A 27,639-nucleotide genomic window follows, 5' to 3' on the forward strand; every position below is an offset into this window, starting at 1 on the left:
TACTTTCTCTTGCTTCACTTTGTTCTTTCTCAGTTTGCTTTGTTGGCTCCTCCTCTTAATGCTGGAGAGGCCAGAGCTGGTCCTTCAGCCTTCTCTCTAGCTATGTCCAATAGCTTATCAATTTCATCAGGCCACTTGGTTTTAATTCCACCTATGTGCTAAGAACTCCAAGTTTTATGTTTTCAGCCAGGATTTCTCTCCCAAATCCTATCAACTGTCTCCTTGACATTTCTATTTAGAAGACATCCCGTACTCAGTATATCCAAACCCAAGTTCCTAATCTTCCCCCCTTTCCTGCTTCACCACAGCCTTTCCCACATCACTCTAAGAACTTGCTCCTTCTACCCTTGACTCCCTAAAGTCTATTCTCAATTCAGCAATCACACCTATCATTTGAAGAAATGAGTCAGATCAGGTTGTAGGGGAGCAAAATTTGCCAGCCCCCAAATGTCTCATTGGCAGTAGATTATTTTGAGCTAAAAACAATCAAGGTTTAGGAAACATAGGAAGAAACATTGACTTTCCCCAAATTGCCTAAAAATAATGTCCATAGTGGGCCTATTCAGGAAGGGAGGTCTCAGCATAGATCACTACAGTGTGAACTATGGGGGAGACAGGGAGTAACCTAACAGAGTCTGTTAAAATTCCACTCTGTGTCCCACTGTCTCTGCAGGACCCAGCCTTTCCATCCCCATGTTAATTACTTTAATCCCCGTGAAATCTCAAATCACAACCTGCAATATCCACATTTGTCTTCAGCAGAAGGTGGTATTCAAAGTGAGTGTTTCTGCCATTTTGGCAAATTAGTTCTCCTGGGTTTCTCCCATGTATACATATTATTCAACTTTTGTTTGTTTTTTTCCTGTTAATCCATCTCATCTCAGTTTAACTTTTAAAACAGCCAGAAGAACCTGAAATGTCCTCCTCCCTGACAGTGTCATTTTTCAGTTCAAAAATCTTGCAGTGTCTTCAATTTTACTCATTGTGAAATCTGATGTGCTCACTATGGTCTCACAGGCTTCCTGTGAATCAGCTCCTTGGGACCTCTCTGACCTTCTCCTTCTCTGCACCAGCTGTTTGTCCTCCTTGTTTTGACTCAAACATCCCATACATGACCCTTCCTTGGATCCTTAGCTCAACCTGTTCCTTCCTGACCTTTTCTTTCTGAAACATGTGCTTCTAACTTAAGACTTTGATGAACTTTGCCTTCACCTCACTGTGGGACTTAAAGGCCCCTTCAAGGAGAATGAACTCAAAGCTTTTGGCAAAGACAGGGATTACCAGGACCTTATCATCATCCCACCCATCTCATTGTAATGCCCCCTCCCTCACCTGGAACAAACTGGCCTACTCCTTCTGTGCCCTACTAGGAAAGGTATGTGGCCAACTCCTCACCTGCCCCCACAGGGGCCTTAATACGCCCCCAACCAACCAGCAAGTGTATTGTAAGACCCTTCTTTCCCCAACCAATAAGCAGCTCAGTAGGTGTATCATAAGACCTCTCCTCTTTCCCTGGGCTATAAAAACAGATAGGACCACATGACCTGGGGTTGGCTCTCCCTGGTTATCAGGAAGTGATCCTGCTGCGATAGCAGTGTCTCCATGACACTAACTACTCTTTCCTGGATTTCTACGTAACTAACTCCCTGCTGGATTTCTACATAACTAACTCCCCCAGGGCATTCAAGTCATTGCTCATATGGGGTTTAATAGGACCCAGCAAGAATGGAAACTCCATAAACATAGAGAGTCTTGGTCACTGGGGTTTTCCCAGCTCTTAGAATGGTGCTTGCTCAACTGGCCCTCAGCAGATATCAGTTAAATAAATGAATACATGAAAATGTAATAAACGTCAATGCTTTGGAAAAGGGGAAAAAGTAACCAATCACCACAGGTAAATGAGGGCTCAAATCCTACCTCTTTTACCTGATGCCATGATTACTTTGGATATTATTTCACATTTCTGTGCTTCATTTCTTCTTCTATAAAATGGGGATAAACTACTACCTGCTTCTTATGGCTGTAATGAGGACTCAAGGAATGCTTATATGTACAGTAATCCCCAGCAGATTATAAATGTTAACTAAACAGTGCATTTTACTATTAATAGTACCTATATCATAGATTTGGTCTAAGGATGGGGTGAAAGATCTGTATAAAGTTCTTTACTTAATAAATACTCAGTTGATGTTAGTTGATGATCCAGTTTTTTTATTTCAAAGACACTTACTTCTCCTCTCCCCAAAGTTGCTGAAAATAACATTCCACTTTTAGTGTACAGTATATTTTAAAAATATCCTTTCCTTTATGGAAATCCATAATACTCCCCACCTCCACACTATTTATGGATTTAGCTAAGGTATTCCTAGTTAATGGTTGCTGGCCAGTTTTCTTCTTTCCCTAATGTACCATCCTGTGAATATCAGTTTTCTCTTCACAAGTAACCATTTGTTTCTTTAATGAGGGGACTGTGTATACTTAAAGTTAAGACTGACCAGCAGAGGCCTTGCACTTAACAAGATCTTTAAAAAGAGATCATTAGTATTTTTTCATTATGGGTCAGTCTTTTGAATCCTGGAAATTAGCTCAAACTGATAAAGGCAGCATAATTGACATTTTCTTAGTGACTTTTACTTATATTGTTTAGTAAGCACAGTGCCTTAGGATACGTATTTGCTATCAGGTTTTCTCCTGAGAGACAAGGAAAGACCTTATTATGCTGCTAATGTTCATTATTTTAGTCATTATACTGAGAGAGAGCAGAGGAGGCATTTGGGGAGAACTGCTTTTCCTATAGGTTATTGGATCATCTGATTATTGTTCTTGGTTTCATTGATCAGTTATGGACTTTTTGAAGATATGAACAATGACTAAATTCAATGAAAATAAGATTAAAAAACCCCACCAAGAGCTAGAAAGATGATATTAAACCTCATTTTGCTGATCCTAGGAAGTTTCCCCCTGACTTGTCAGCTTGGTCATTTAGCCCCCTACCCAAGTCCACTGTGTGGTTTTTCTTCCCAGAAGAACTGAGTCTATGATATTTCAATTCCTGGAAACAGTTGCCCATGCTGGCATAGCATTTGCTACCAATGCATAGTATTTAAAACACTCCTCTCCCCAATTACCTCATCAGAGTGGACAGTGCTGATAATCTTTTTAGAGGACTCATCCACTGAACTGAATTCATCACAGGATCCTAAGGATTTTTTTTTTCATTTTTTATAAAGTTTTATTGAAGTAGAGTTGATTTACAATGTTGTGATCATTTCTGCTGTACAACAAAGTGATTGGGTTATATGTGCACACCCATTCATTCTCTTTTAGATTCTTTTCCCACATAGATGATCACAGAATATCAGGTAGAGTTCTCTGTGTTAGACAGCAGGTGCCAGTTGGCTAATCATTACATATACCTCAGGGCATATGCCAATCCCAAACCCCCAGTTCATCCTTCCCCCCATCAACCTGTCCCTTTGAAAACAAAGCATAAGTTTTCTTTCAAAGTCTGTGAGTCTGTTTCTGTTCTGCAGATAAGTTCACCTGTATCCCTTTTGTAGATTCCACATATAAGTGAGTCAAAGTAAATGTTAGAAATCCATATGGGGCTATGAGAACCAGTTTATTGAATGTATCATTACATGAATAGACTACAGTTCAGAGAACTGTATAGCTGAAGGGGGTTTCTCCTGCCAACCTTAGCATTTTTGTTAATGTTTTTATTGAAATCATGGCTTCAACGAGATGATGGTGTGTGTGTGTGTGTGTGTTTTGTGGAATACCCCAAGAAAAGAAGTCAAACCTTTTCATGTATATGATATTGGATTTGGCGATCCTTGAATCCTCCAAAGGTAGGTACATGAATGTAGACTTTAGCAGCTTCCTTTTTCCAGAAGTGAAAACTCTATTAAAAAAAAAAAAAAAAAGAAGAAAAGAAAAAAAAAAGATGGGAGTTCCCATTGTGGCTCAGCAGAAACAAATCTGACTAGCATCCATGAAGACTAAGGTTTAATGCCTGGCCTTGCTCAGTGGGTTAAGGATCTGGCGTTTACATGAGCTGTGGTTTAGGTCACAGACACAGCTTGGATCTTGTGTTGCTGTGGCTGTGGTGTAGACTGGCAGCTACAGCAGTGATTCAACCCCTAGCCTGGGAACTTCCATATGCTGCAGGTGCAGCCCTAAAAAGATTTAAAAAAAAATCTTTATTTTATAAATGGTGCAGGATAGAGTTCCTAACACTATGTACAAAAGCTCAATGAGTAACACACACCCAAATACATTTCATTTATTCAATGAAGATTTTTAAGCTGGGAAACATTGTAGGTAGGCAAAGATATTAAAAAGTAAAGAAGACCATAGCCTCTGATTCAAGAGAGAAATCACACCACTGTATGGTGAAAAGAGCCTTGAGCTAATTGGAAGATAGAGGTTTGTTATCGATTTTTTTTCCCCACTTACCAGGTGTGTGATTGAGGCAAGTCACCATATCACTCTAGGATTCCTGTTAGAATAATCTCCAAGAATCCTTCTCAATTTAAAAGTCTTTGATAATGTGATTTTTCTATAGTATTCAGACTTTTTGGCTTATGGACTTCTTCCAGTGGCCACTGTAGACAACCTACTTACTCACTTATGCAAGAGAAGATTTGAGAATATTTTTGCTAGATAGATAATCAGTACTGGAATGGAAGTTTAACATGTTGGTATTAGAATGTACAGTATGTTGGTTTTAGATTGCTAAACTAAGTTTAAATTAGCCAGAAGTATACACATTTATATAAAATCACCAGATTTGTTTGGCGTTATCTTTTTTTTAGTAGAAAGATAAAACATGGCAAGATGATTCAGATCAATATGCTTTTCCTGAAATAGCTGTGGCTTGGAGTCAGTGCACATTAGCCTGGTGGTAATCTGCCTTCAACTGCCTCTTCTATCATTCTTTCTGCATAAGGGTTATAAATGTGCAGAACAATGACTTCAGGTTACTGCAAGATCTTCAGGCATCAAAAGAAGCTATGCTAAAAATACTCCACCTATTAAAGAAGGAAAGTCATTTAATTTCTTAAACACATTCAAAGGCATGTTTTCAAGGAAAAAAGATTATTTGGTGAAGCAATCAATTCACATTTTTCTTTTTTGTTTTGCTTTTTGACCTTTAAATTTAAATCAAAAAACTTCTTTATATAAATTTTATTGGATGTTAACATGTGTTAATTTCAGATGTACAGCAGAGTGAATCAGTTGTATATTGAACTTGAAGTTTTCTAGGTATTACAAGACATTTAGAAGTTTAAGATATGCTCTTACTTGCAAAAATTTTTTTTAAACAAATGTGAGAGTAGGAAACAAAATAGTAATTAAGAGTAACGTATGTATTTATGGTTGCTCTGGTGAGTTGACACTCATCCTCTCTCCTAAATTGCTTTGAGTGTGCTTTTATGTGCTGTAGAGTGTAAAGGGCTAAAAACTACATTTCCCAGACTCTTAAAAAATTTTTTTATTAAAGTGTAGTTGATTTACAGTGTGCGAATGTGTGCTATACAGCAAAGTGACTCAGTCATGTGTGTGAGTCGCACACACACACATATATATACACACACATTCTTTTTTTATATTATTTTCAATCATAGTCTATCCCAGGAGACTGGATATAGTTCCTGTGCTATACAGTAGGACCGCATTGCTTATCCATTCTAAATGTAATACTTTGCATCTATTTACCCCAAACTCCCAGTCCATCCCACTTCCTCCCCCTCCCCCTTGGCAACCATAAGTCTGTTCTCCATGTCTGTGAGTCTATTTCTGTTTTGTTGATAGATTTATTTGTGCCATATTTAGATTCCACGTACAAGTGATATTGTATGGTATTTGTCTTTCTCTTTCTGACTTACTTCACTTAGTATGGGAATCTCTAGTTATAATCATGTTGCTGTGAATGGCATTATTTCCTCCTTTTTATGGCTGAGTAATATTCCATTGTATACATGTACCACATCTTTTTTATCCATTCATCTATTGGTGGACATTTATGTTGTTTCCATATCTTGGCTATTGTGAATAGTGCTGCAGTGAACATAGGGAAGCATGTATCTTTTTGAATTATAATTTCAAAAATATATATCCTTTTTTGGATATATGCCTAGGATGGGATTGTTAGATCATATCGTTGTTCTATATTTAGTTTTCTGAGGAACCTCTGTACTTTTTCCCATAGTGGTTTCTATCAATTTACATTCCCACCAACAGTGAAGGAGGGTTCCCTTTTCTCCATACCTCAGCCAGCATTTATTATTTGTAGGCTTATTAATGATAGCCATTCTGCCTATTGTGAGGTAATGCCTCATTGTAGTTTTGATTTGCATTTTTCTAATAATTAGTGATATTAGCATCTTTTCATGCGCCTGGGGCTATCCGTATGTCTTCTTTGGAGAAATGTCTACTTAGGTCTTCTTCCCTCATCCTCTTTTAGAACTAGAGTTCTGAATGCAGATTATATTCTTCAGTTTGAGGCATTCTGTGAGATTTCAAAGACAGAAGTGCAACAGGAACCTTCCTATTGCTGTTACACTTGTTTTGGCTTGAAGCCAGCTTGTGAAGATGGGTTTTTCTACAGCCACACTGCAGTGTCTAGTCAATCACTGTGTGGGTATGGAGAGGCATTGAAGAGGTGGTAGTAGTGCTTGCCAGAATTCCAGCTGTACAGATAAGTATTGAGCCCAGCAGTTCACCTGGTGTCCTGTGCCATGAACGTGGTAGAGGTAAAATTTCCTCTAATGGACCATTTAGTCTTGTTGGAGGGACTCCTAGATTCTCTGCTGAAAGCCCATCCTTCAAACCTTACAGCTCTGTGAGCATCCATATCTCTGTATTAGCTCCCCTTCTACTTAAAATAGCTGGCCTGATTCTCATTTCCAGCTCCAAATATCTGCAGACCAGTGCATGATGCGGGAGTACATAGAGGTAAATAATAAGGACATGGATGATAGAGTTTTATGAACTAGATGACCAAGCTGCATCTTGAAGAAAAACAAATCCATATCTGATAATTCTTTGAAAATCTGGACAAAGATTAACTCATAAATTCGTACTTGCACTTTATATATGTAGTTATAATTTGGATTTTGTACCAGTTTACAGATAAGATCATAAAGATTCTGAAAGCTACTGCTTTTGGACACTTTGTTTTACTAACTTCAATTTAAAGAGATTCGTAATTTTCCAGGCTCCAGTGTGTGAAATGATCCCCAAAGAGCAATTTCTGTTGGTTTAGCCCTGGACCTTTAGAGTAAATTATGAACGATCAAAAATGTGTTCCAGATATTTTATGAATAATGCTAAGCCAACAAAAGCCAGAAAACCATGGACTTAACGATAAAAACTCTCCTGAGCCCACCATCTTGTGCCAAAGAATTATAGGGATTTTAGTTTCATTTTGTGGCTTTAAGGCCTCAAATCATGAAAGGTCAAATTAGGAAGTGGTGCTGGGGGATTTTAGGAATTGCTGCTTAAATTGACAGAAACCTCAGTCATGTTCAGAGGCTCCAGTGCACTGCTTTCATCTTCTTTTCTTGGAATGTTGGAGAATTTTCTTGCTCCTTGAGATTAACAACTCTAAAACAACCTGGTCTTTTGCTGGACCTCGTTCTCTTACTGAGAGAAAGCGTGTGTTCTTGGTGGCTTCTCTACAAGGGATAAAATGATAAGCAGGTCTTCTTTCCATTGTTTTTCCAAGCGACCAACAACTACCAGTCTGACTTCTTGAGGGCAGGTCTCCTCACATGAACACATAAAGGATAGCCTCTTGGTCACCTACTTCTTAGGTCAGGGTTCTGGGGCCAGCTCTACCTCTAAACCTCAGACCAGTCACACATTAGCAGCCGCAGAGCACATCAAATGAGCTGAGTCCTGGACAGGGCTGACATACCTTCTTTCCCTTTGCTTGGGACTTGAAAATTGGTTGAGACACAGAAAGGAATCTCCTCCGGGAACCACCCATGAATCATAGGATTTTCCTGCTCTGCCTTTCTAGAAAACACAAGTTTCTACTCTCTGTCTCTTGTTGGCCATGCATATTACATTCTCCAATACTAGAACCATTAGAAGGTGGTAAATGGCAAAGAAGACAGAAAGTAATAGTTGCTATGAAATTGCTATTAGGCGTCCTCACATTCCAGACTGATCCATCATACACAGGCTTCCAGCTCTAGGTGGGACAGGAATGTGAGAAGCGGATGTTGGAGAGGCTGTCCTCTTTCTTCCAAAATTAATTTTAGGGTAGCTCTTCTAGAGCATGGCAGGAGCACACTCCAGGAATTCAGAAGATGTGCTGTTGGATGATAGTTTGCAGCCTAAACCAGGAATCTTTACTGTCCTGGCTGGAAAGATCTGGATGCTGCCATACCAAGGGAACTTCCCCCGTCTGCTCAAAGACTCTAGTTCTCAACTTCTGCTCTCCTACTCTGATCATATCAACGCATTATAGTAAATATGTGGTCAGACCTAGAATCCTGTCTCTGTCAGCTCTGGGCTGACCTCATGCATAGGTAGCTTTTATGGTTGGCAGAGAGAGGAATGAAAAGACTCAGTTCTCTGGCAAATCAGCCCACTGTGGCTGTCCTAAGTAGTTTCAGAAAAAGTCATTCCAAAATATAATTTAAAGTTTTTTTTGAGGCTCAAGAAAGATGATAGGGCCTGGTGCTTTCAGTTTGAGTGACTAAAGGGACGCCTAGAGTGTGAGTGAACAGGTTGGAGAGATGGGCGCTTATTAAAACCAAACCAAACCAGGAGTTCCTGTTGTGGCTCAGTGATTAACGAACCTGACTAGTATCCATGAGGACATGGGTTCGATCCCTGGCCTTGAGTGGTTTAAGGATCCCACATTGCCGTGAGCTGTGTGGTGCAGGTTGCAGACATGGTTTGGATCCCATGTTGCTGTGACTGTGGTGTAGGCCAGCAGCTGCAGCTTCGATTCAACCCCTAACCTGGGAACTTCCATATGCCATGGGTGTGGCCCTAAAAAAAATTAAAAATAAGTAAATAAACACAAAAAAACCAAACCAAACCAAACCTTTCTAGTTTGTAGGCCTTAGGCCAGCTCACTCAGCATTGTTTTAGTGTTTGTTTTGTTTTCTGTTTACCTAGAAGAAAAGTCTTCCATTATTGGATAATAACCCATGGTTTAAGAAGTCTCAAGAAAAGCAAGGAACATTCTCTTTGTCTTCTCCTTGCTGGAGCTCAATCTTTGAGGAATGAGATTTCTCTTATTTCCTAATGACAAGGAGAGTGAGAGTCTCAGTGGGAGGAGAAGATGCAAGTAAAAACATCCCACTGCTACCCATGGCAAGCATTTAGGAAGGAAGAGAAGAAAAAGAGCAAAGGGCATCTTAAAGATGAAAATATGCAGTGAGGCTGCATGGCTCAAGAAAGGAAAATAAAAGGATTTTGAACTGTGTAGTCTTTTGTAAACTGAGAAGATGTATGATAGTAAACATTTTTCTAAGAGTTTGGCTTTTTTAAAAGCACTTGCCGGTAGTACTTGCTCTAATAAACTTTTTTTGCAAATGAAAAGAAGTATGTGCTGTTACTTAGTGATTTGCAAAGTCCTTCCCATTATATCAAAAATGAATATGTCGGAAGACATTATGATTTCTAAAGCTAACTAGATTGTCAGGGAGAAGGCTTATCATATTGGAAATATTAAAGGTAATACTGATTTTTGTGTGGGGTGAGGGAATTCTTTGAGGTGAAATGTAAGTACCAGGAAATCCCACAGATCACCACCACAGGGGAGAAACATTTTATGTTGTTAAATTAAAAAATGGCATTTGACATTGAGTTTTTCCTCCCTAACTCACAAGCTGCTGAGTTAACTCAAATCTGTACTAATTGGGGATTTTGTTTGGCTCAAAATTCCAGCTCTTTTTTTTTTTTTTTTAAGGCACAAATGTCCATATATTATACGCCATTCCTAATTATAAAATAAAAATGACAGTACCGAATTGGCTCGACTTCCCATTTCAGATATCATATAGGGTATTAAGTTTAATAATGACAAAATATATTGAAGGTACTTGAAATACAAAACTTCCATTTGTCAAATGTGCTTCATACATTTCACCTTTGAGTTTTTTATTGTAGGTTTTAACAATACAAAATGAAACCAATTTCATATTTATCCTATGTGACCAGAATGTGACCCTTCCTGAACTTTGACAAATCTGGGACTTTGTGACAATGAAAATCGTAACATTGGCAGAAACATGTTGTTCTTTTAGTATAGTTTCTTTCTTGAGAGGTGATTAAATTCATGAATGCACCCCTGCTAGAACTGTGGACTCAGAAGCAGTTCTTTGCTCTTTGTTGTTTTTTGTTGTTGTTGTTTTTCTTTTTAAGGCCCACCTGTGGCATATGGAAGTTCCCAGGCAGGGGTCAAATTGGAGCTGCAGCTACAGGCCTAGGCCACAACCACAACAGTGCAAGATCCAAGCAGCATCTGTGACCTATGCCACAGCTCGTGGCAACACCGGAACCTTAACCTACTTAGCAAGGCCAGGGATTGAACCTCACAGGCACCATGTTGGGTTCTTAACCCCTGAGCCACAACAGGAACTCCTTTTCTTTTTCTTTCTTTCTTTCTTTTTTTTTTTTTTTTTTTTTTTTTTTCTCTTTGGAGAAAAGTATGGAAAGTACTTTCACCCTTGGACAGAGGGTTTGATCCCCTGCATATAACACCAGTATCTTGACCCTACTTAACTGCTCTCAACAAGTCTCTATGCTTTTGTCAGCTAATGGACTATGAAGCATGAGGACTAAATATCAGAATCAATAGTTGGACAGTTTATTCTCAGGATCCCAGGTCCTGATCTGTTCCATGTTATATGAGCTAAAATAAAGATGGGAAAGAGTTTCACTGAGAGTTAGACACACTGTATCTATACCTTCTGCTTTCCCAGAAAATACTCAGTTGCTGTCAAGAATGCAAAAAGAGAGAGAATACAAGAAGACAGAACTGGCTGGCACTGAGTCATTTCTTTTTGTTTGCAAGAGTCCAAATCCAAAAAGTCAAAGTTTGGGAGTTGTCACCATATTCTTCCCTTTTGGAGGAAAAATTAATCACTTCAATGATGATTTACCTCTACCTCAAACCTTCTTCCATTGGGGCTTATCTTCAGAAACTAGTAATGCTGAATTTCTCTGCATGACATGGCCCTATAGCTCTCTCTCCCCCAGATTCTGTCAAGGATGTGAGTCCTAGATTCCAAGAGTAGGGAGGGGTATTTGAAAACATCCAATCCAGTCTCCTTATTTTATACAACGTGAGGCAACTGAGCTTCGAGTGTTCAAATAATGAGGTCAAAGTGACTCAGACACCTACTAACAAAGGCAAAACCAGGTTCCATACAATCCCTGTTCCATGTCCTTTGCTTTTCTACCTACCCTGCATTACTTCCTTAGTCCTCCAAACTTTCTGTATGTTCAGTTTATTCCTTCTAGGATTGGCTCTGCATGAATGGTTACTACCATCAGCGTGACTCCTAGTAGATTCAACTCAAGCTTTGTGGGGCATCTAGAGATAATCTCATTGTTATCAGGGCCCTCACTCAATTCAGTCGGTTTCGTTTTTGGTTTGTTTTGTTGTTTTGTATTATTTGCCTGTATCACCTTTGATGATTAGACATCTGTGCTCTTCTTGAATTATTAGAGTGTCAGAGGGTGCACGAATTTCTGAGATAAGCATGAGCAGCGCTGCTTAGGTGAGGAATTCTGTGTTATTTTGAGCAACGTATGCCAACTTATACCTTCCACCAGTTGGCCAAGGTTTGTTTCCCAGTAAGGGGAAAACTTCCCTACCCCAGTACAATAGAAGAGCAGACCTTTTCTCTTGAGTCTCAGTACTTGGATCTTTGAAATGTAATAAGGCATTCCATCCCAGAAGGCATGCCAAGACAAGTCTCAAACCCAACATCGCTTCTGTTTGGGTGATGTTGACAATTGCCATGGGAATGGGGAGAAGGGGTGCTGTCCGGACGGTGCTCCGTGATTTCATCCCAGCACAGTTCCTGCAGGGACCTAAGTGGCTGCTATGATTTTTATAGAGGTCGATCAGCTGGGTCTAGTAGAGTAAGTGCAGTGTCCCTTTGCACCAGAGGAGGGAACATGATTTATTTAGTGGTTACTGAGTGGCTCTAATGTCCCTGCCTTGCCTCCCTCACTGAAAAACACAAATTCTGATTATAACTAGGCTTTTATTTCCAGCTTTCATTCTTGGGTGGATTTCAATAGTTTCTAGTGAAAAGAAGAGGACGATGCAATAAACCCTCAGCTGATTGAGGACCCATAGGTCCAGTGAATGCATCAAAAGCACGGGGCACATTCCAGATATTAAGACCTTAATTTTTCAGTGGCTGTGACCATGAGAAAGCAGCTCAAACTGGCTTTGATGGGGTCTTCAGAGTGACTCATCCAGAGTTGGAAATTTCAGCTGAGACTACAGTTAGGTTCTTTGCAAACTTGTGGGAAATCCGACTCTGTCCTCAGCAGGAGACACCACCCTAAAGACTGTGGGGCTGTGCTATACATAAAGGGGAGGCTGGGAGCCTAAGAGGGGCCTCTGGGAGCCACCTGTTGTGAAATCCAAGGCTGGATTTTGTATTGATCTTGGAGTGGGGTAGCAGAGAGCATTTTTTGATGGTGAAAGCCCTACCTCTAGAGACTCTGAGCACTCCAGGGAAGCCTCAGATCCATCTGTCATCATTCTTTTGTCAGGAAATAGAATAATTGGGCCTGTGTTAAGTTCCTAAATAGGTTTAATGATATCCTTGCTAGATTTTAGACAGAATTCCAGCGTGCATCATCAAAGTCAATATCTTGCTTAGGTACCCCGAGTGTAGATGTGGTCAAGAAGTAGACCGTGTTGGAGTTCCTTTGTGGTGCAGTGGGTTAAGGATCTGGCCTTGTCACTGCTATGGCTCGGGTTTGACCCCCGGCCCAGATGTGGCCAAAAAAAAAAAAAAAAAACAGTAGACCGTTTATTAGATACTTCCCAAATATATTCTTAGATAAAAAAGCATCATTCTATTCTCAGAGTGGCAGTTCTTGGAAGTTAGAGTAATTCCCTGGAAATTTCAGAATATCCAGTAAAGAGCTATTTTTCTTGAACAGGAAGGAGACTTGTCATGCAGGGCAAGAATTTCCTGAAAACCAGGATGTTACCAGCCAGTCCCTCACTATTAGACTGTAGCAGGAGGTCTGTGATGTGCAGGTCATATTAAGTGTAAAGCTTTAAAAATTTATTAAAAATTATGTAAGGTACGCAGAAAGAAATGAAAGTAATTCCGTGCATTTCCACAATCCATTATGTAGTGTGAGAAATAAAAAAAATGATCTGTAGCCTTGAACCTGTCTATACTACCCCTAATATCATCTCCCCGGGCCTCTTAAAAGTAGTTCCTGTCTAAATCATGTGCTTTTTATTCTCAAGCATTTCTTTGTAAAATTAGTACAAAAGTCTTTACTCGAATGCTTATCAACTTTAATATAAAGCATATTTTACACATCTTTTCTGTAATTGGCTTTACAGAAGCAAATATCATGATATTTGCTCAATATTATGTTTGAAAGATTTGTCCACATCAATATTGTTCCAGTCCATTCATTCACCTTTCTTTCTTTCTTTTTTCTTTTTTTTTTTGTCTTTTTTTTGTCTTTTTAGGGCCCCACCCATGGCACATGGAGGTTGCAAGGCCAGGGATCGAATCGGAGCTGTAGCTGCTGGCCTACCCACAGCAACAGCAATGCCAGATCCAAGCCACATCTGCGACCTACACCACAGCTCATGGCAATGCCAGATCCTTAACCCACTGAGTAAGGCCAGGGATTGATCCCTTGTCCTCTTGGATACTAGTCAGGTTCATTAACCATTGAGCCGCAATGGGAACTCCCCCTGTTAATTTGTACATATGGTTTTGTTTTGGTTAAAGAATGTATACTCTCAACTCTACTAGATGTTGTCAAATTGTTCTTGAAAGTAGTTACAGGAATATGTACTCAGAAGGGCAATGTATTAGAGTTACTGTTGTTTCACATCCTTGCTGACATCTGCTATTGTCAACCCATTAACGTCTCTGCCAATCTAATGGTATCTCATTATAGTTTTAATATTCATGCCTCTGATTTCTAATGAGGTTAAGCATGTTATTGGTAAGGTCTATATCTTTTATACTTAATTTGCTTTTCTAGTTTCTTTTTCCAGTTTTTTTTAAATTTTTTTTTAGGCGGGGGAGCTGCACCTGAGACAAATGAAAGTTCCCAGGTTAGGAGTCAAATCCGAGCCTCAGCAATGCCAGATCCAAGCCCCATCTTCAACTTACACCACAGCTAAATGCCATGCCAAATCCCTGATCCACTGAGCAAGGCCAGGAAGAGAACCCACATCCTTGTGGACACTAGTTGGGTTCTTTACTGCTGAGCCACAACAGGAACTATTGCCTTTTCTGGGTGTTTCTCTCTTCCTCTCCCTCCGTCCCTCTCTCTCTTTCTTTCTCTCTCACACACACATACACACACAAAACATACGCACCCTGCAATACTTCCCACTGGTATATATGTTTTGAAGGTGGAAACATAGATGCATTCTCAATTCTTAACATAAGGTCTGACCAGAATAAGGTGTTTAATAAATATTGCCTAAGAAATGAACTTGTGTTTTTTCCGCTCTAAATTCACTGCAGTCCTGACCACAGAAATGATTGACTTGTTGGGCTCTGTCTACAGTGACTTTCTATTGTTTATCCATCCTTTATACCATTGCTAGTTTAACTTCCCTGAAGTACCATTTTCATCCTGTCACTTCCATGCTTAAAAATCTTCCAGGGCTCCCTGTTGCTGAGAAAAATAAGTTCAGATTTCTCATGTAGATAGTTAAGACCCTCCATCAAATGGAGACCCTTCGACAATTCCATTTTGTTTCTTACTGTGGTTCCACCATGATCCTGCTGCTCCAGGCAGGGTGCCCTTACCCTCATGAGACAGCTTAGCAATTCTGAAGGCTATCCTTAGAACCTTCAGAATTGCATGCTTGTGGAAGACACTGCAGATTTTTTACAGCCTGTAAGAACATTGAACGACAGGGCCTTAATCTTTCATACCTGGTACACAGTAGGTGTTGTTGATTTCTGGGTGAATGGATGGTGGTTTTCGGTTTCCTGAAGTAAATTTTTTTTCAATTATTCAGTGAATTTATTACATTTATAGTTGTACAATGATCATCACAATCCAATTTTATGGATTTTCATCCCACACCCCCAGCATATCCCTCCATCCCCCAAACTGTCTCCTTTGGAAACCATAAGTTTTTCAAAGTCTGTGAGTCAGTATCTGGTCTGCAAAGAAGTTCACTGTGTCCTTTTTTAAGATTCAACATGTCAGTGAAAGCATTTGATGTTAGTGTCTCATTGTCTGGCTGACTTCACTAAGCGTGATAATTTCAAGTCCATCCATGTTGCTAAAAATGACGGTATTTCATTCCTTTTAATGGCTGAGTAATATTCCATTGTATATATGTACCACATCTTCTGGATCCACTCCTCTGTTGATGGACATTTAGGCTGTTTCCATGTCTTGGCTATTGCAAATAATGCTACAATGAACATTGGAGTACATATGTCTTTTCGAATCTTGGTCTTCTCTGGATAGACGCCCTGGAGTGGGATGGCTGGATCAAATGGTAGTTCTATTTTTAGTTTTCTGAGGAATCTTCATACTGTTTTCCAGAGTGGTTGCACGAATTTACAGTCCCACCAACAGTGTAATAGGGTTCTTTTTTCTCCACACCCTCTCCAGCACTTACTGTTTGTACACCACCATTCTGGCTGGTGTAAGGTGGTACCTCATAGTGGTTTTGATTTGCACTTCTCTAAGAATGAGTGATATTGAACATCTTTTCATGTGTTTTTTGGCCATCTGTATATCTTCTTTGGAGAATTGTCTATCTAGATCTTCTGCCCATTTTTTATGGGGTTGTTTGTTTTTTTTTGGTATGGAGTTGCAGAAAGTGTTTATACATTTTGGAGATTAATCCCTTGTCAGTTGATTCACTTGCAAAGATTTTCTCCTATTCTGTGGGTTGTCTTTTTGTTTTGTTTAGGATTTCATTTGCTGTGCAGAAACTTTTAAGTTTGATTAGGTCCCATTTGTTTATTTTTGTTTTAATTGTCAATACTCTTAAGAGGTGGATCTGAGGAGATGTTGCTGTCATTTATTTCAGAGAGTGTTTGGCCTATGTTTTCCTCTAAGAGTTTTAGAGTGTCTGGTCTTATATCTAGGTCTGTAATCCATTTTGAGTCTATTTTTGTGTATGGCATTAGGGAGTGTTCTTATTTCATTCTTTTCCATGTGGCTGTCCAGTTTTCCCAGCACCACTTATTGAACAAGCTGTCCTTTCTCCATTGTATATTCTTGCCTCCTTTGTCATAGATTAGTTGGCTGTAGGTGCATGGGTTTAATTCTGGGCTTTCTATCCTGTTCCACTGATCTATATTTCTGTCTTTGTGCCAGTACCATATAGTGTTGATGACTTTTGCTTTGTAGTGTAGTCTAAAGTCAGGGAGCCTGATTCCTCCAGCTCCATTTTTCTTGTTCAGGATGTCTTTGCCTATTCTGGGTCTTTTGTGCTTCCAAACAAACTCTAAAATATTTTGTTTGAGTTCTGTGAAGAATGTCCTTGGTAATTTGATAGGGATTGCATTGAATCTGTAGATTGCCTTGGATAGTATAGTCATTTTCATAGTACTGCTTCTTCCAATCCAAGAGCATGGTATATCTTTCCATCTATTTATGTCATCTTGGATTTCTTATATCAGTGTCTTATAGTTTTCAGAGTACAGGTCTTTTGTTTCTTTAGGTAGGTTTACTCCTAGGTATTTTATTTTTTTGGATGCAATGGTAAACAAGATTGCTTCCCTAATTTCTCTTTCTGATCTTTCATTTTTAGTATATAAGAATGTAGTTGATTTCTGTGTATTAATTTTGTATCCTGTGACTTTGCCAAATTCATGGATGAGCTCTAACTGGTAGAGTCTTTAGGATTCTCTAGGTATAGTATCATGTCATCCGCAAATAGTGATAGTTTTACTTCTTCCTTTCCAGTTTGGATTCCTTTTATCTCTTTTATTTCTCTGATTGCCGTGGCTAGGACTTCCAAAACTATGTTGAAGAGTAGCGGTGAGAACAGACATCCTTGTCTTGTTCCTGATCTCAGCGGGAATTCTTTCAGCTTTTCACCATTGAGAATGATGTTCGCTGTGGGTTTGTCATATATGGCCTTTATTATGCTGAGGTAGGTTCCCTCTGTGCCCACTTTCTGAAAGGTTTTTATCAGAAATGGGTGTTGGATTTTGTCAAAGGCTTTTTCTGCATCTGTTGAGAGACTCATATGGTTTTTATTCTTCAATTTGTTAATGTGGTGTGCCACAGATTGATTTGCAGATATTGAAGAATCCTTGCATCCCTGGGATAAATCCCACTTGATCATGATGTACAATCCTTTTAATGTATTGTTGGATGCGGTTTGCTAGTATTTTGTTGAGGATTTTTGCATCTATGTTTATCAGTGAAATTGGCCTGTGGTTTTCTTTTTTTGTGGTGTCTTTGTCTGGTTTTGGTATATCAGGGTGATGGTGGCTTCATAGAATGAGTTTGGGAGTGTCCCTTCCTCTGAAATTTTTTGGAATAGTTTCAGAAGGATAGGAATTAGCTGTTCTCTAAATGTTTGATGAGTTCGCCTGTGAAGCCATCTGGTCCTGGACGTTTGTTTGTTGGAAGTTTTTTAATCAGAGTTTCAATTTCAGTTCTTGTGATTGGTCCATTCATCTTTTCTATTTCATCTTGGTTTAGTCTTGGAAGATTGTACCTTTCTAAGAATTTGTCCATTTCTTCTAGGTTTTCTAATTTATTGGTGTATAGTTGCATGTAGTGTTCTCTTATGATCTTTTGTATTTCTGTGATGTCTGTTGTTACTTCTCCTTTTTCGTTTCTAATTTTATTGATTTCAGTCATTTCTCTTTTTGCTTGATAAGTCTGGCTAAGGGTTTATGAATTTTGTTGATCTTTTCAAAGAACCAGCTTTTTGTTTCATTGATCTTTTCTATGGTTTTCTTTGTTTCTATTTCATTGATTTCTGCTCTGATCTTTATGATTTCTTTCCTTCTACCAACTTTAGGTCTTGTCTGTTGTCTCTCGAGCTGCTTTAGATGTAAAGTTAGCTTGTTTATTTGAGCTTTTTCTTGTTTCCTGAGGTGAGCTTGTATTGCTATAAACTTTCCTTTTAGAATGGCTTTTGCTGCATCCCATAGGTTTTGGAGTGTCATATCTTTGTTGTCATTTGCTTCTAGGTATTTTTTAATTTCCTCTTTGATTTCTTCAGTGATCCATTGGTCCTTTAGTAGCATGTTGTTTAATCTCCACGTCTTTGTGTTTTTTGTGGTTTCTTTCTCGTTATTGATTTCCAGTCATATAGTGTTGTGGTCGGAAAAGATGCTTGATATGATTTCAATTTTCTTAAAGTTACCGAGGTTGGATTTGTAGCCCAGGATGTGATCATGGATTTGTAGCCCAGGATGTGATCAATCTTAGAGAATGTTCCATGTGCACTTGAGAAGAATGTGTATTCTGTTGCTTTTGGATGGAATGTCCTATAAATATCTATTAAGTCCATCTGGTCTAATAGATTCAGGGCCTGTGTTTCCTTATTGATTTTCGGTCTGGATGATCTGTCCATTGCTGTAAGTGGGATGTTAAAGTCCCCCAGTATGATTGTGTTATTGTCAATTTGTCCTTTTAAGGTTGTTAGCAGTTGCCTTATATATTGTGGTGAACCTATGTTGAGTACATAGATATTTAAAATTGTTATGTCTTCTTCTTGGATTGTTACTTTGATCATTAGGTAGTGACCTTCCTTGTCCCTTAAAATATTCTTCATTTTAAAGTCTATTTTGTCTAATATGAGTCTTGCTACTCCAGCTTTCTTTTGATTACTGTTTGCATGAAATATTTTCTTCCATCCTCTCACTTTCAATTTGTATGTGTCCCTAGAAGTGATGTGGGTCTCTTGAAACAGCATATATATGGGTGTTGTTTTTGTATCCATTCAGCCAGTCTTTGTCTTTTGGTTGGGGCATTTAGTCCATTAACACTTAAGGTAATTATTGATATGTATGTTCTTATTGCCATTTTATTAATTGCTTTGGATTTGTTTTTGTTGCTCTTTTTTCTTCCCTTCTTTTCTTGTTCTCTCCTCTTGTGGCTTGATGACTATCTTTAGTGTTGTATTTGAGTTGATTTTTCTTTTTTGTGTGTGTATCAATTGCAGATTTTTGGTTTACAGTTATTCTGAAGTTTTGATGTTAGAGTCTATATATATACGAGATTGTTTTAAGTTGTTGGTCTCAATTGCAAGTGCATCTCCAGCATCCGGCATTTTACCCTCTTCTTCTCACGATTTCTGATTTTGGTGGCATAATTGTACATGGATGACTTCATATCTTTTCTGTATCTATATCTTTACTTGTGAGCCTGGTCATTTGTGGTATTTTTGTTTCTGGTTGTGGCCTGTTCTTTTCTGCCTAGAGAAGTTCCTTTAGTATTTGTTGTAAAGCTGATTTAGTGTTGCTGAATTCTCTTAGCTTTTGCTTATCTGTGAAGCTTTTGATTTCTCCTTCAAATCTGAATGAGAAACTTGCTGGGTAAAGTAATCTTGGTTGGAGGTTTTTTCCTTTCATCACGTTAAGTATGTCATGTCACTCCCTTCTGGCCTGTAGAGTTTCTGCTGAAAAAATCTGTCAATAACCTTATCAGGGTTCCCTTGTATGTTATTTGTTTCTTTTCCCTAGCTGCTTTCAATATTTTCTCTTTGTCTTTAATTTTGATCAGTTTCATTAATATGTGTCTTGGGGTGTTCCTCCTTGGATTTATTTTATATGGTACTTGTTGTGCTTCCTGGAATTTGAGTGAGTGGTTCCTTTCCCATGTGAGGGAAGTTTTTGGCTACTATCTCTTTGAATATTTTTTCTATCCTTTTCTCTCTCTTCTCCTTCTGGCACCCCTATAATACGGATCTTTGTGCTTTTAACATTGTCCCAGAGTTCTCTGAGACTCTCTTCATTTACTTTCAATCTTTTTTCTCTTTTCTCTTCTGCATCCGTTATTTCCACTAATCTGTCCTCCACCTCGCTTATTTGTTCTTCTGCCTCCTGTATTCTGCTTTTGGCTGCTTCTAATGAATTTTCTATTTTGGTTATTGTGTTTTGCATCTCTGCTTGTTTAAGTTTTATGTCTTGTATCTCTTTGGTCGGTATTTCCTGTAAGTTATCCATCTTTGCCTCCAGTTTATTTCCAATGTCTTGCATCATCTTCAGCATCAACAGTCTAAAGTCTTTTTCCTGGAGGCTGAGAATCTCCTGATCACTTAGCTTTTTTTTTTCTGGGGTTTTTGGTTTCTCCTTTATCTGAATTATAGTTCTCTGCCTTCTCATTTTTATAAGTTTTTGGTATGGTTACCTTTTTCTGGATAATAGAGTTGTAGCCTCTCTTACTTCTGGCTTCTGCCCCCCTTGTGGCTGAAGTTGGTATGGGGGCTTGCTGTAGGCTTCCTGATGGGAGGGACTGGTGCCTGCCCACTGGTAGGTGGAGCTGATTCCTATCCCTCTGGTGGATGGGGCTTTGTCTCTGGGTGAGATTAGAGGTGGCTTTGTGCCTGGGGGGTCTTTAGGCATCGGTTGATTACTGATGGGCAGGGCTATGCTCCCACCTGGATTGTTGTTTGGCCTGGGGCTTCTCAGCGCTGATGGCGGGGCCATATTTTCCCAAAATGGCCACCTCCAGAGAAAGGCACACTGCTGAATATTCCCAAGAGCTTTGCTTCCAATGTCCTTCCCCCACAACAAGCCACATTCACCCTGCTTTCCCAGGAGGTCCTCTAAGAATCTCAGCCTGGACCCACCCAGATTCCCACAGAGACCCTGCTTTTCCCTGGGACCCAGTGCATGTGAAAGTCCATGTGTGCCTTCCAAGGATGGGGTCTCCATTTCCCCCAGTCCCATGGAGCTCCTGAGCACACGTCCCACCGACCTTCAATTGCAGATGCTCCAGGGGCTCTTCCTCTCAGTGCCAGTCCCCACATGTGAGGGTTTGATGTGGCTCAGAACTCTCACTCCTGTAAGTGAGTCTCTGTGATACAGTTACTTTCCAGTCTATGGGGCTTCCCACCTGGGAGGTATAGGGTTGCTTATCTCACATAATTGTCCCTCCTACCTCTTGATATGGCCTTCTCTTTGTCTTCTGGAGTAAGATATCTTTTTGAAAGTTTCTAGTCCATTTGGTTGAAGATTGCTCAGCATTTGGTTGTAAATTTTGTTGTTTTTAGGAGAGAAGTTGAGCTCCAGTCCTTCTATTCTGCCATCTGATTCCCATCCCTTGGGTAAATTTTTAATACATAGCAGAAACCAAAAACTCAGCTCTAGTACAAAACTGATAAAATGAATGTTAGAAATGAAGCTTCTAAACTTATCTGTATAACTATGTTGAGTATCAAAATATTAATGAAAAGTCACTTTCATCTCTTTTGGTCTCAATTTCTTTATCAAAAAAAAATGAGGATATTTATTATATCCAGTAATTTTTAGTTTTCTTAGAAGCAGATTTCTTTCCTCTAAAATAATTTTTTTTACAGATTCCCAGATAACACTGATTAAAGGAAAACTTTTGCATTCAATGTTTTTTTTTTGTTTGTTTGTCTTTTCAGGTCTGCACTCATGGCATATGGAGGTTCCTACGCTAGAGGTCCAATCATAGCTGCATCTGCTGGCCTGTACCACAGCCACAGCAATGCCAGATCTGAGCCATGTCTGTGACCTATACCACAGCTCACAGTAACGCTGAATCCTTAACCTACTGAGGAAGGCTAGGGATTGAACCTGCATCCTCATGGATGCTAGTCAGATTCATTTCTGCTGAGCCACAATGGGAACTCCCAACTTTTGCATTTAAAATGGGAGCAGTAGGAGTTGCTGTTTTAGTTCAATGGGTTAAGAACTCAGCTAATATCCACGAAGATGTGTGCTCAATCCCTGGCCTTGCTCAGTCAGTGGGTTAAGGATCCAGTGTTGCCACAAGCTGTGGTGTAGGTCGAAGGTGTGGCTCAGATCTGGTGTGGCTGTAGCTGTGATGTAGGCCAGCAGCTGCAGCTCCAATTTGACCCCTAGGCTGGGAACTTCCATTTTCCACAGGAGCACCCCTAAAAAGAAAATAAATAAATAAATAAATAAATAAATAAATAAATAAATAAATAAAATGGGAGCAGTGAGCTTGTAGCATACCATGGTTTTTCCTTTGTTCTACAGTATGGCCTTGGAAATACCCTAGGAGTCTAAGTAAAAAAAATGTGAAATCCACTGATTTTGATGCTTTTCAGAGTTGAACATTTTAGGGTTTGAGGACTCAGACCAAAAACAGGGATTCTGTAGGCCCTTTGTCCATATGCTTTTGTTTTTCTCTTTTTAGTTAGAACTTGGGGATAAAATTTCAACTACATTTCTCATTCAAGGAGAAAATAAGATTCTTATTTTTTATTTTCATTTGGGGGAGAAAATGAAATAAACTCTGATTTTTTATTTCTATCTGGGAGAAAATTTGAGGAGCCTTCTACTATCTGACACCTTTTTGCATAAAATGAAACATAAAATATGGCTCTGTTTACAGGCATCTCTGGAATTCTTTACGGCTATAGATGTGCATGTTGTACATTAACTTGAGATTTACTAGAATTAGGTAAGTAGCTAAATGAGGTGCTTAGTTGTTAGGATTGTTTTCTCCCAAATGATGTTTCCTTCCGTGAAGTGTTGCTTCTAAAGACCATGAAAGCATGTTCTAGAGAATCTGTGTTTGATCACATGTGATTTTCTATATATTTGTTAGTTAATGCTTGGATTCTACCCAGAGATGAATATTGAAGGGAGAACTTTGACTCTTTTCCATGTAGTCAATTTAGTATAGTCATGGAGAAGGGGGGGGGGGGATGTTTTCCTGCAGGAATTATAGCCAAAGTGTTGGAGTTTAAATTTCATGTGTGGCTTTTCCTTTATGAGGATTAGCTGCTGTGCAAGCCTGAAAAAAATGCTAGGGAAAAGTAAAATTATAGATAGAGATCATGTAAAACCAAGGGTGGCTTTTAAGTCACACTTCATAGGAATCTAGAACTCTTTGCACTTTCCAAGTTTTTGCCATTCTACTGGGACTCTTAAACTGAAATAATAATCTCTTTTCCCCTTTAAATAATTCTTGTCCTACTTTTAAGACCACTAAGGGAATAAAATGAAACACAGGCAAAACTTAACATCAGCATTACTAAAACATATGTAACAGCATGCAGAAACTCCACAGACCTTGTAAAAATCTATTTAAGACCACAGAGAAAAATCACCTAAATTACAGACCAAAATGTATTTGAGTGGAGAGCATAGGTTTGGTGGGCAGGAAACTCAGGATTTACATTTGGCTTTGGCTTTGCCCACATCTGTGCCTCCTTCTGTGTAATCACTCTTATCCACCTGAATTTTAGTCTCACCCTTCATAAAGTTGAGTGATGTTTTTCTCTTGTCTTTCAGAGATACTGAGAATAGTTGAGTCATTTTTCTAATATTCTTAGGCCAAATGAGAAAGGGTGGCTAAATAACTCGAGTTATTACTGCTATGACAAACGCTAATGAAATGCAAGCCATTAAGGCTGCCATAGAGTCATGGAACTGGCATTAACTCTCAGGCCATTTGCAAAACATGCAAGTTCATGATTATCTATTATTCTCCCTAGATCTAGATCCTTGTTTCTATGGCCAGATTTCCTTTAGCAGATCTAGATCATTTAATCTTCTCTTTACCCTTGACTTCCTGGCTTTATCTTCTTCATATTGAACCAGAGGTTTAAAAAGATCAACTTCTACATGCAGTGGATTCCATTCCTTCCATCCTGAAACCGAATGAATTCCCTTTCTGAAAGCTCAAAATGGTAGGAAATGAGGTGCTACAAATCAGCAGACTTTAAAATTTCTCTCTTCAATGTTGAGGTCACCGGGGCCCTCTCTCAATTCTAATAGTTCTAAGCAGCCAAACAGTCCCTAGTCCTTGACCTCGAAATGTGGGCTGAGGTCCACAATCTGCAGAACTGGGAGTCAGCCCAAGTATAGCTCTTGTCTGGCTGCAGCCCAAAAGCTTGGTAAAACTCCTAGAAACAAAATATCTATAAACAAACAAAATGAATTAATATATTGCCTTCATGCCATTTGAATTGAAATCAGAACAATTACTTTAAAAAAGTCACATAACAAGTGTCTAAAGAATTTTCTATTGGCTAAAGATGTTCTTTAGCAACACAATGGTTTTTTTAGGAATGCGGTGGGTTAGGTTTTAGGAAAAGTGTTGTCTGACCTCCCATTAAACTTGATTCTATAACCGTCCTTAACAATTGCACTGTGTAAGGCTATGGTCAGGGACAGCGTCATGGCCATGCAACCCTTGCAGTCTCACGGGGCCCCATGTTCCCCAAGGGCCCTCTGCTTGGTTGAATGCCCTGATAAAGCCTTCTTAACATTCCTAGTAATTTTATCTTTGAGCTTGGGTTTTGTAAGTCAAGTCTGATGGGGGGAATGAAGTGTGAGCATGAGAAGAGATACATACCACCATTGTTTGTCTTCCTATTTGTATGCAGTGTTCACCATGAGCACAGAATTCCAGGGGACCCACAATGCGTGGAAGTCAATGATCCTCAAAAGGAGTGCAAGGTAAGCGCCTTAAGTTTATAATGGAGTTAAACAAGGGTGCTGACAGCCCCAAGAAGTAACACTTCCCATTAGAACCAGAACTTGCTTTGAACTCGGAAAGAAGACACTTCCATCTAAGAAACACTGACAAGCAAAGAACCTTCTTATAGCCATTCTTATTGCTGTTACTCCTCTGTGTCAGCCAACAACTTATGTTGAAAATGATGACATAATAGGAATGGTAGAGATCCTTCATCTTTTCTTACTTGTCAGTAAACCAGATGTAGAGTGTGTGTAGCAAAAAGTGAAATTTAAACATTTGACTTAATTTTGTAAAGCGTTTTTACTGCTCCGGTATCAACAAAGTGTACATAGATATACAAACTGCAAAGTGCAAATTGTATAAAATTGGTGATTTCTCCTACTAGTTAGATGCTCTTACATTTGCATTGAAAATTGGTATTGTGCAACATAAAGATGAATGGTGATATCCATGTTCATAACAAACTTTTACGTGTTCTCATTGTGGCTCAGCAAGTTAAGACCTGACATAGTGTCTGTGATGATTCAGGTTCAATCTCTGGCCTCACTCAGTGGGTTGAAGGTCTGACTTTGCCACAAGCTGTGGTGTAGGTTGCAGATGTGGCTTGGATCCTCTGTTGCTGTGGTTATGCTGTAGGCTGGCAGCTGCAGCTCTGAGTCAACCCCTAGCCTGGGAACTTCTATATGCCACAGGTATGGGAAGAGAGAAAGAGAGAAAGAAAGAAAGAAAGAAAGAAAGAAAGAAAGAAAGAAAGAAAGAAAGAAAGAAAGAAAGAAAGAAAGAAGGAAGGAAGGAAGGAAGGAAGGAAGGAAGGAAGGAAGGAAGGAAGGAAGGAAGGAAGGAAGGAAGGAAAGAAAGAAGAAAGAAGAAAGAAAGAAAGAAAGAAAGAAAGAAAGAAAGAAAAAGAAGGAAGGAAGGAAGGAAGGAAAGAAAGAAAGAAAGAAAGAAAGAAAGAAAGAAAGAAAGAAAGAAAGAAAGAAAGAAAGAAAGAAAGAAAGAAAGAAAAAGAAAAATTTGATGGTCTGAAAGTTTGTTCTGAACAAAGAAATTCCCTCCACTCCAATTTTTGAATAAATAATAAATGAGAGTAGTTTTTCACTGTCTGTACCTCAGAGTATAGGCGTGAAAAGGTAGGGAACAAATAATTATGGTATATGGAGTGTAATAAAAGCTAAAGAAAGATGCAAATTCTGTAGACTATCAGATGCTCATGGAGAGGGGTCAAATGGTTATGTAACTTCTGCTAAAAATTTTGAAGGAAAACTTTTAGGCTATTAAATCCTTCATTCATTCTTTTAACAGGTCACATAATCTTTAGGACTCCATTCGCCTAAAACAATATCTAACTCTCCTTTGGTTTTTAAAAACATTTTAGACAATTTTCCAAAATTTCTGGGTATATGCTTTCCTCATCTCCAAAAAGACCTAAAGGGAAAAACTATAAAATGAAATTAGACTACAACACAGTTTAGAGATCTAAATCGAGTAGGTGAAATTTTTAGGATAAATTCACTTCAACAACAAATTGAATTAATGCTCTTTTAAGCAGAACTCAGTAATTATCCATGGAGCTGGAAAGAGTAAGTTCTTTCCACAGTCCTCTCACATACGAAGAAACTAGAGACTAAAGTTCCAAATGTTTGAATTTCTGTTTCTTGCCTTCCCCTGAGAACTCCTATTCAAGCAGTTCCTTGGCATAGTAACTACACTTAACTCTCACATTTTTCATCTTCAGATTTCTGTGGAAACTTTTTCTAATTAGAAAGAAAATTCTTGGAGTTCGTTCCTGTTGTGGCTCAGTGGAAACAAATCTGACTAGCATCTATGAGGATGCAGGTTCGATCCGTGGTCTTGCTCAGTGGGTTAAGGATCAAGTGTTGTGGGCTGTGGTATAGGTTGCAGATGCAGCTCAGATCCCATGTTGCTGTGGCTGTGGTGTAGGCTGGCAGCTGCAGCTCTGATTTGATCCCTAGCCTGGAAACCTCTATATGCCCCAAGTGTGGCCCTAAAAAGACAAAAAAAAAAAAAAAAAAAAAAAAAAAAAAAAAAAAAAAAAGAAGAAGAAGAAAAGAAAAGAGAGCAAATTCTTTTTGGCTTTTAAGATGTGATATAAACCTAAAACCGTAGTTCAGGGTATTTTCAGAGTGGGTTGTTTTAGGGGACTTTTGACTTGTGTTGAGTGGATTCCTGGAATGTAAACAAACTCTACATGAAATGAAAGCTTGATTGCCCACCAGTTTCACACTGCAGAGTTACAGAAACCACCAAGATAGGTATTAGAAATATATTTACATGAAACATGGGCCAGACCATCACTGTTTGTGATGGCCAGACCAATACCATAAGTTTTTATAGTTTATCTAATAATCCTTGTTATGTGCTGAAAACCCTACAGTAATTTACAGGTTAAAGGCTAGTGGTATGAGGAGAATTCTGTATTTTAAATAAAGGGGATATATCTCAATTATATGTCAAATAACACATGCAAATTAGTGTTACGTATTTCCATTATGTATCCTAACAATATCCTAGGAAGCATTATGAAAGAAAGGATTTTGGTCAATATGTTTTAAAGCTCTTATGTAGATACTTTCCTATTTGTAATTAAGTCCATCTGTCTGTTAACTCATTTATTCACTCACTTATTTATTTTATTTATTCAACAAAGAGTTCTTGAACTTTTTTCATGTACTAGCAAAATCTATACACAATGGCCATATAACAAGTATAAGTTCTAATCAAGATCATATGTGGTGATTTAAAAATAAGTCCACAAATTATTTTATTTAT

The 27,639-nt window shown here is 38.8% G+C and overlaps 1 long non-coding RNA gene across 2 annotated transcripts in view; it reads left to right on the top strand.

Moving 5' to 3' along the window:
• The window catches only part of LOC100511785, a 112,611-nt gene that overhangs the window by 56,761 nt on the left and 28,211 nt on the right, over positions 1-27,639 (top strand). For both annotated transcript variants that reach the window (XR_002339477.1, XR_002339476.1), the window contains exon 5: positions 24,755-24,827. This is a non-coding gene — a long non-coding RNA (uncharacterized LOC100511785). The remainder of the gene's footprint in view (positions 1-24,754; positions 24,828-27,639) is intronic.

The sequence above is a fragment of the Sus scrofa genome, chromosome 15, assembly GCF_000003025.6.
Source record: "Sus scrofa isolate TJ Tabasco breed Duroc chromosome 15, Sscrofa11.1, whole genome shotgun sequence".
In the NCBI taxonomy this organism is placed as follows: Eukaryota; Metazoa; Chordata; class Mammalia; order Artiodactyla; family Suidae; genus Sus; species Sus scrofa.